General features: G+C 41.0%; 1 pseudogene across 1 annotated transcript; it reads right to left on the bottom strand.

Moving 5' to 3' along the window:
• Positions 1–3,194: 3,194 nt before the first annotated feature.
• Positions 3,195–4,728, bottom strand: LOC307067888 (SKA complex subunit 1-like; annotated as a pseudogene). The gene is made up of 3 exons: positions 4,549–4,728; positions 3,919–4,338; positions 3,195–3,295 (listed from the first exon to the last, which is right to left on the bottom strand). The product of its transcript is annotated as an SKA complex subunit 1-like (transcript).
• Positions 4,729–10,332: the final 5,604 nt, after the last annotated feature.

The raw sequence follows: 10,332 nt of genomic DNA, 5'->3' as shown, positions 1-10,332 counted from the left end.
AAACTCACCATCAAAATCCACCATGAAAGAGAATCAGCAGACCAAAAAAAAAAAAAAAAGGGGGGGGACTATTAGCAATCTCAAGTACTGAAGATAATAAAAATTATGATAGAGACTATAAAATATATAACTAAAAGGTTAAAGAAGTAATATAGGTTAGTTAAAATAGGAGACAATGAAAACGAAGACTAATAGGAAAACAACCCATTATAATTTAAAGACACTTACAGTGATTAATAACAGTTAAGATTAAAAACTTACAGATAAGTTTTATAGCAGATTAGAAACAGCTAAACAGAAAATTAATAAACCAGAAATACCACTGAAGAAATCATATGAAATTTAGTGCAAAGACAGGACAAGATGGAAAAATATTGAAGAGAGATTAAAAGACATGAAAGACAGAATGAGGGTGTCCAGCACATCTAATAGGCATTTTATAATAAGGAAAATAAAGGGAATAAATAAGAGGAATTGTTCAGAGATAAAATGTATGAGATTTTTGAGGAATTGAAGACATGAGTCCTCAGATTAGAAAATCAATGTATCCTGTGCAGAGTTAAAAACAAACAAAAATCCAACAACTATGTTGCAGTAAGATTTCAAAATATGGGATAGAAAGAAAGAGGAGAAGGGGAAATATTAAAAAATAATAAAATAGAAAAAGACAGATTATCAACCCAGGATCAACAGCCAAAAGATGTCATAAAACAATAAATACCCTCAAAGAGCTGAGAGAAAATGAACCGTTAACCTCAAATTCTATACCCAGCTAAATATGCATGAAATAAAGATATCTTTATAGCTCATTTATCCTGTGCAGCAGGCTGAAAGAATGCTAAAGGAGATACTGTAGTTTAAGATAAAATCATAGTTTTTTAAAAGTAAATTGAACTCAGACAGAAAAAGCTGAGTGTCAGAGGGTTTGACAGATAAATTGCCAAAACTAGGTATTCATTTACTGTAAACAATTTTGTGGAAGAGGAAGAACTTCCCGTCATCCTACACGTTTCTTCAGTCTCTGCTGATGAATCTTCGAGATTTCTATGATTTTGTAGAGCTTTAATTGCTAGTTGAGAACACAGATGGACTTGGCATGGGAATGGATAATATTAGGGTTTTCACATGTGTATTATGCCACTGTTTTCCTCAGAGTTTGTTGTAAGGGGCTCAAAGTTATCTGGATTACTGTCTTCATCTATTTGTCACTAGAAATCTCCCATTTCACCTAAAAAGCAGCCCTTGTGAGCCCCTGTGGGAGGGCAGGCGTTTGACAGAGCGTATCCTTGAGTGGGGTGGGGGGATGGTGGTAGAATCAGGAGCACAGGTGTGGATTTTGGCCTTATAGAGAAGAATGTTATTCATTCACACTAACGGGAATTAAATTCACATTAATGGGAAGAAAGTCAGAGTCTATGGGTCCAATGAAACCTGGTTGGTTGCCGAAGTTGTGAAAGCTTATGAAGACATTCTCTTTTAATTGCTTCAATTTCACAGTCAAGTGGAAAGCAATGTCTTCTCCTGAGAGTGAAAGAAAAGAATGAGGTGTCCAAGTGTGAGAAGCAATATACTTGACTGTCATTTAATTAGTTATTCAATCCAGTGAAAGAGTGAATATATTAGGGAGACATAGTGGAGTTGGCAGGCAGAAAACCATGGCTCCACTTGAAGCCAGTGTTCATTCATGTAAAGTGAGACTTTCCGTTCATTTTGTTCATGTGTGTCTTCTACCAGTGTTGATCTCCCTAATACAGGTTTAATGAAAGTTGGGGTCTTCCCAGGCAATTACGATGAAGGGTGAGAGGGTCAAGCATTGAATGTACACATGATGGAGGGGCTCCTGGATGAGGACCCCTAAGTGGAGATGGTAGATACCTCTTCTTTCTTGCCAACTTGATTTGGTCCACTGGCTCCTAGATTATGTTTTCAAGTCCATGGTAAGAGTGTGTTCTCCCTGTGTCTGGAAAGATGGTGAACTTTGGGTGGCTTGGCTGTCCAAGGTTACATGCAAGCTTTAATGAGGTAAAACAAAATATGTGGTCATGATTCACCTTCTAAATAATGAAACTTTCAAGTAAACTAGAACTTAGCAGTTTAGCAGCATATCAGAGCTAGCCACAAGTTTCCTGGAATTTTAGCTGCAGCAGGATCTTCAGCGGTCTATTTCTTCTTTTGCATGTTTTTCTCTTACAAGCTTCTATATTTTGCTTATCTGCTTTATGAAGAACATATACAGATATCCATCTGTGGCCAGAATGACCAGGATTAGATATCAGGATTATACCAGCATTGCCCTAGGACAAAATGTCAGCCCCAGGGGTTTGTAGATATCTCTGTAGAGCTGCCCCAGCTGCCAGCATGTCAGTGCTCACTCAGACCTCTGGGACAGAGCGCGAACGAGCTCGTCTGGGTTTGGCACTGCTCTGGCTCCAATCTGTTGTTATCCTTAGTTTGGAGGCACATGATGTAGGTGCAGCTGTTAGAGGTCCACCCCGTGAGTCTGCCAAAAAGAGATAAAGCTGTCCCCAGAAAAGGGGAAATTGTTGTGAGCTTGGCAAGCACTTCGAAATGTGACTCATATAGAATTCTAAATAGTAGTACTTTTTAAGAACTTCCCTGTTTCTGCAGTTAACTGTGTTACTTTTTTAGAGCACCTTGCTGATTATTCTACTAAGGTTCAATCTTTCTATAGTTGAATTCTCCTCATCTGGGCAATAATTTTTTCCATTAATGGCCCATATTACAGAGGTCTAGATTGCCCAGCATGATGGTCAGTTGTTGTGGACACTCTTGGCAACTGATTAGGTCAACATTACTCTTCTTTTTTCTTTCTTTTTCTTTTTTGTGCAGCGTTCATAATGTACTACGTGGTCATCACCGTGATGGTGTTATCTGGTGAGACACATTTTTCTCTGCTACAGGGATAAGCCCTGCCAAGCCAATGATGTAGCACAGATAGACCGTAGACAGACCAGTCTCCCCAGGCGCAAAAGAGAAACCTAGTACTTTCATTACAATTCTTTATAGGTTGAAGTTTACAGTCTGGTTTACACTGAATGCATTTCAGGTAAGTTCTTCCCTAATGACGTATGGAAAAGCAGAATAATCAGATGCATAAGCTGCTTCCAGATCCAACTTCTAGGGCTGGCCTGCGGACTGAAATGTAACTGATGGAAGTTAGACACTAATGACGTTTAATTCCAAAGTGCCTGGGTATCCTTGACCTTAACTTTTTGATCTTTTTCTTCCAGTACTACCACTGTACTCATCTTATTGAAGTCTGCGGCATTGCCCACTAAGCACAAAAACTAGACATGAACATTTTTAGCTGCATTATGTGCCTAGCACAGAGGCTCATAGGGTAGGTGGTTAAATATATGGTGAAATGAAGTAAATTTTAAAATATATCTGCTTCATCAGAAAGTATTTTATTTTTATAAGACACAGGAAAAAATCTTTAAAATTGTATTAAAAAGGAAATTATAGGAACAGCCTCTAAACTCTATTGCTGATCAGTTCAAAAGCTCACAAGGGCTTTAGGTTATAACATAATAGGTAGTCCCCCCTGCCCCCCTCGGATCTCTGATAGCCTCTTTCAGTGTCATAAAATATTCACTATCAGATGAAACCTCTTGTCAATTTTCAAAGCTGTGAAGTCCTGTATGTCAGCTTCCATTATAAAATAATGACCTTCGGTAACCTTTCTTTTTTTTTTTTTTGCGGTACGCGGGCCTCGCACTGTTGTGGCCTCCCCCATTGCGGAGCACAGGCTCCGGACGCGCAGGCTCAGTGGCCATGGCTCACGGGCCTAGCTGCTCTGCGGCATGTGGGATCTTCCCGGACCGGGACACGAACCCGTGTCCCCTGCATCGGCAGGCGGACTCTCAACCACTGAGCCACCAGGGAGGCCCCGGTAACCTTTATCAGTAAATATGTGATAGGGATTTCTGGCCACAGAACTCATAGACTTTGTTGGTTGATGTAGGCTCTTATATTTACTAACTACTGCCTTGTTGGTTTCTTTACTAACATCATTAATTTGATAATAGGATAAGCGAGATTTCATACATGCAGGAATACCACTGCAGAAGTTATAAATGGCGTTCTTTAACACAGTATTCACAGCACTCCTTTGTTCTTTGGGGAACTTCTTTGTGAGTGTAGATTCTTCGATTTTGGTTCTTCTGTGTCAAGATCATGTCCCTAATAAAGCTTTAGGTTACTCTTACTTGAGGCAAACAGGGAGGACTCTTTTCTTTCAGATGTTCCACATTTTTATAATCTTCTTCAAGAGATTCATAGTGGTCCTTGAGTGAATTGTTAGTTTTTTTTTTTTGCGGTACGCAGGCCTCTCACTGTTGTGGCCTCTCCCGTTGCAGAGCACAGGCTCCAGATGCGCAGGCTCAGCGGCCATGGCTCACGGGCCCAGCCGCTCCATGGTATGTAGGATCTTCCCGGACTGGGGCACGAACCCGTGTCCCCTGCATCGGCAGGCGGACTCTCAACCACTGCGCCACCAGGGAAGTCCGAATTATTAGTTTTTCATACTGAATTTCCCATTCTAATTTATTTAGAAGTTCATTTGCTATAATGATCTCATCTCCATATTACTTCATATAGTCTTTAAGGTAGGTTCTTGGCCACAGTTTCTTAATGACAGTTTTTAAAAAACATATTGCCAATCTTATCATTAATATGCGAGCATAATTGTTTCAGATCTGAGGTCATCCTTTACGCTTCTCATAAAGTCTAGTAGCAAAGGCCAATGTTATTTTTTAAAAAACATTTTTCCTTTTTTCCTTTTTTCGGAGGTTGGTAAGCTAACCCCTCTCTTTGCCTTCCCCTCCCTTTCTCTCTGTAAAATGAGTAAATACAAGATTCCTCAAAACAGAATTAAATTGCACTTCACTTAAATTGCAACCACAGCCTGGGGATGGCTTTAGCTGAGTATCCAATTCCTTCCTAGTATTTTTTTTTCACTCTATGTGATCCTCAAGCTGGCTCTGAGGAGGGAAAAATACAACAACATGGTGGTCCCCGGTAGAATGAACATTTTCGTCCTCAGACTAACCTCTGCCATCTCTTCAGTGCTAGATGAGACTTTCCTTTAGCTTGATCGTGCTTCTAGGACTCCCCCCACCCCACTGAGGAGGGAGAACAGAATAGGGGCTTTCAAATTCTGCTTCACTTTTTACTAATCTCCTTGCTCATCCATTGGAGAAGTGTATGTGTGCTGACTCCTGGTATCTTCCTTTTAGTTCAGTAAAGGATGTTTGGGTTGCTAACAAAATTATTTGGGGTTTATAATGAGAGTCTGGGACCTTTTGTAGTCCCATTATAGATGTATATTTCTGCCATCTTTTTTGGGTTTTTTTGTTTTTTTCATTTTAGTAAATAGAGTAAGGGTACTCTGGAAATGGGCACTTGACTTGTACTGATGTCCAACAGTCTCTAATTCCTTCCTTTCTTGGGAGATTCCTGCTTTAGAGGAGCTGACTTTCACGTAGAGTCAGGGACCTGGCTGCAGTGTACCGGGAAACTCCTTGGAGATTCCTGTGTTGAAAGCCTAGGCATGTACAGAACCTTTGACCCAGTCATTCTAGGAATGTACTCCAAGTGATTAGGTAGAGAATTGCCAAAGACCTACGTGCAACATTCTTAGTTGCAGCATTGTTTACAAAAGGGATGTTTAGAAAGAACCTATATATCTTTCAATCAATTTTCAACTAAAAAATGTTGGGTACATCCAAACACTGAAATAATACACAAGCATCACAAAAAATGACATAGATATATAATCAACTGGTAAGGTGTGATGTTCACAGTATGCTGTTAAATAAGACAATTACGAAACAGTAGATATGCTATTATCCTGCATGTATAGGATAGAAAAATGTATTAGCTAAGCAAGAGAATTTTCATACTTCAGACCGGTTTAACTTTGTACGATTTTTTATAGCAATCATGCATTAAGTCAGAATTATTTTAAATTATCTTTTTAAAAATCAAAAGGATTAAATTTGCCATTGTAACTATTTTTAAGTGTACAATTCAGTGACATTAATTACATTCCCAATATTGTGCAACCATCATCACTATCTGGTTCCAAAACTTTTTCATTATCCAAAACAGGAAATCTGTGACTATTAAGCAATAACTCCCCATTCTCCCCTCCCCCAGCCCATTATAGCCTCTATTTTTCTTTCCACTTCCATGAATTTGCCTATTCTAGATATTTCATATAAGTGTCCCTATTCAGACAACACCTATGTTTAGTTTATTTCAAGAAAATCATATTATATGTATATTTACAACAATTTAAAAAAATCAAATAGATTGAGACATTGAGAATTTCTGGGCAATAAATGCCCATTGATTTTGTTTGTAACCATGAGTATTTTTAATCCAATCCGGAGCCATCCCACTAGGTCTTCTGAGGCACTGGCTTTTGTATTCATCCCATCTGCATCGTGCACTGCTGTGCTTCAAACGCCCACATGTTGCAGGCATTCAGGCATCAGAAACTGCCTTTGGGCTCTGCTTCCAGCCCGGCATCTCACTGCTGCTTCTCACTCCTTTCAGGGTGGCTTCTGCATCAGTTGGTTCTCCTGCCACGTCGGGGACAAGCCACATTTTGCAAAGATCTTGTTTGCCTGAGCTCCTGTTCCTCCTCGGTGCTCCACAGATCACTTTTAGGCTGACTTTTTCCCCAGCTTTATTGTAAGTTTAAGGTATACAAAGTGTTGATCTGATACACTCCTATATGGCAAAATGATTACTGTGTGTTAGCTGACACCTCCATCACGTCACGTAACTGTTTCTTCTCTGTGGTGAGAAGATTTAGGATCTACTGTCCTAGCAACTTTCAAGTATATAATACAGTACTGTTAACTACAATCATTGTGCTGTATATTAGATCCCCAGAACTATTCATCCTATAACTTGAAGTTTATACCCTTTGGCCAATATCTCCACATTTCTCCCACCCACTGGAAACCACCACTCTACTCTGTTTCTGTGAGTTCAGCTTTTTTTGACTCTACATTTAAGTGAGATCATGCAGCTTTTGTCTGTCTCTCTCTGACTTATTTCACTTAGGATAATGCCCTCAAGGTCCATCTATGTTGTCACAAATGGCAGGATTTCCTGCTTTCTTGTGGTTGAAAAATATTCCTGTGTAAGTGAGTATGTGTGTCTATGTGTGTGTGTGTGTATGACCTTTATCCATTCACTTGCCAAAGGACGCTTAGGTGGTTTCCACATCTTGGCTATTGTGAATAATGCTGCAAAGAACATGGAAGGGCAGATAGCTCTTCAATATCCTGTTTTCAGTTCCTTTGGATACACACCCCCTAGTAGGGTTACCGCATCATATAATTATTCTGTTTTCAACTTTTTAAGGAACCTCCGTACTGTTTTCCACAGTGGCTGCACCAACTTACACTCCCACCAGCAGTGCACAGTGTTCCCTTCTCTCCACATCCTCGCCAAAACTTGTCACCTCTTGTCTTTCTGATGATATAGGCTGACTTTTTCAGTTGGGATTCCCGGACCACATGGATAGTATAAATTCTTGCCCTGCTGCTTAAGCATAGCTCAGACTTTTCTTTTTTACAGCCGGTGTCTGGAACAGCTTCTCCAGGCGGTAGGCACTGCCTCTCATATCCCCTGTCCCAGCCTGGGCAGCCTTTCGTAGAAGCTGGTTTCATGCAGCAATCATTGTTCTAAGTCCTCAACGCCAAACCACGGCTCCTCATGTGGGCACACAAATCCCAGCCTCAGTCTTGATGGTTGCCATCCAGGTACAACACAATACTGGGCCACTGCAACAGAAACTGAAGCTTTTTGCTCTCATGGTATTTAAGTGGCTTTGTCTTATTTTACCCGGAATTTCATGCATTTGCAATGAGAGGAAGGTCTGTGTGAAAGGATAAAACTCTATGTAGGATTTAAACTCCACAAGGGTTTTATTGAATATGACAAGCATGGTGCTTCCCAGCTGCATGGCTGCTTCATGGGAACCTGCCCTCCTGACGGATGAGGCCAGGGTTGTTCTTAATGGAAGGCTGACCGTCATTTGTATCGTGGGCCCAAGACCACAGCACGCTTAGCCTATATGTTGTTCGTTGTAAAAACCTCAGCTCAAATAGAGGCAAAGGCAGTCACAACCTTGGCTCTCTGGGATTTGAACTGGAAAATGCAGAGGAAGATTAAAGATGCCCGCAGAGGCAAGGAGGCGGGAGGGACGAAGGAGGCCAAGGGGTAAGTTAATACTGGAAGTAAACAAAAACTTTCAGTAAAAGCAGGAGGAGCAGGCTGAGCAAAGACGTAGCGAGCAACGCGCGCCGCAGCCAGTTAGCTGGGAGGAGAAGTAAGCCTGTCACGAAGCACAGCCGGGTTGAGGACACCAGTGAGGTTGCACAACGTCCGGGTCACGGACATTCCTGGTGCATCTTGAATCTACAAGGACCTTCAAGCTGGCTCTTTCAGTCCTGTTCTTATTCTTAGATAAGCCTGGGATTACAACAAGCCCCTCCTTCCCTGAGCTAACATGTGTGAGTCTATTCCTTGCAACTGGAGACACCCTGGGAGCCCAGAAAATACTACCAGGAATATAGAGATTTGTGAAATAGGAAATCACCAAGAATGTGGAGATTTTGTAATTAGTTAAGACATAATGGCTGAAAGCACTGAGAATGTTCTACCTATTCCAAAACTGTGTCTTCTTGGTAGTCATACCATGACTTCTTTGCGGCCATGGGCAAGAGCTGCAAAGTGACAATTTTAAGGGTGTAAGGAAAGAAACCGAGCAGAGTTACGTGCTTTTCATCTATAGCAGTAGGAAATTTACAAAGTTAAAGTCCAGGGTGCCCTACTCAAAGCAGCTAAAGAAATCTGTTAAAGGAAGTGCTTTTATCCGGCAGCCGACTGTGTTCATTGGCAAATAGCTAGCTGTATCAGAAGAAATCACAAAACCTGTTGCACCTTTCTTGGCCATTTCCTGTTTGACAGGAATGAGAACATTTGTGGAAAGTGGAAGGTGTTACTTTTCACGGAGCCCCTCATTTTAACCAGTTATGAGAATCCATCACAAGTATGAAGCAAACCCTCCCCCTAGTGTCCTCCCACCCATCTCTGCCCCCATCCACATTAATTTGTGTTAACGTGGAGTTAACTGTAAATGCTAAATGCTTTATTTTCATTTCTGTTCATTGATGTTCTCGGTATATGACTTTGTCCCATACTTCAAGGGCTACTAAGGACAATGTCTTCACTCTTTGTATCTTCAAGGACATATGTTATCCATGAGAAAACATATAATGTATATAAAATAATATTTGGCTTGAAATATAAGTCAAATTTTTATGCACATTTTAAGCATTCTTATAAGTTAGGAGGACTTGTGTTTTTAAAGTGGAAGGTGTTGGGACTTCCCTGGTAGAGGAGTGGTTAAGAATCCGCCTGCCAATGCAGGGGACACGGGTTCCAGCCCTGATCTGGGAAGATCCCACATGCCATGGAGCAACTAAGCCCATGCACCACAACTACTGAGCCTGCACTCTACAGCCCGGGAGCCACAATTACTGAGCCCGTGTGCCACACCTACTGAAGCCCTTGTGCCTAGAGCCCACGCTCTGCAACAAGAGAAGCCACAGCAATGAGAAGCCGGCACCTCAGCAAAGAGTAGCCCCTGCTCGCCGCAACTAGAGAAAGCCCGCGCGCAACAACAAAGACCCAACACAGCCAAAAATAAACAAATAAATAAATTAATAATAAAATATTAAAAAAGACAAATGGAAGGTGTTACTTTTCACTGAGCTCCTCTTTTTGACTGACTGTGATAATCCATCACAACTATGAAACAAACCCTCTCCCTGCTACCTGTGGAAAGAGTCATTTGTAAGAATCAAGGTAAGGGGCCAAGTCTTACCTTTAAATCAATGCCAAGGTGGAGGTAAAGGAACTGACCACAGAGCAGATAACAGAGTTCAGCTGATGAGCAAAGTCAGAGTCAAGAACGAGCCTGAGATGAAAAGTTCCTGGGGGGATTGAGAAGCTTAGGATGGACACTGAATTTTTCTATGGGTCAGAGGACAAAGTTAGCAAAATTTCATAGAGCAGCAAGCCAGTAGTTGATATCCGAGCTACTTACCATAAGACTCTAACAAAGAAGACATAGGAGAATCTCATCACTGCTTTATTTATAAGAGATAAATGTTCATGTAACCAAATGTCAGGCAACAGTAAAAAGGTTAAGCAAAAACCACAGTAGTACATCAGAGGAACGCCATGGAGCCATTACAGAATACAGAAAGGCTATAATGACAAGGG

Source organism: Hyperoodon ampullatus, assembly GCF_949752795.1.
Source record: "Hyperoodon ampullatus genome assembly, chromosome: 19".
Classification (NCBI taxonomy): domain Eukaryota; kingdom Metazoa; phylum Chordata; class Mammalia; order Artiodactyla; family Ziphiidae; genus Hyperoodon; species Hyperoodon ampullatus.
Note: the sequence above shows the minus strand (reverse complement) of the source record. Positions and strands in the feature narration are given on the sequence as shown.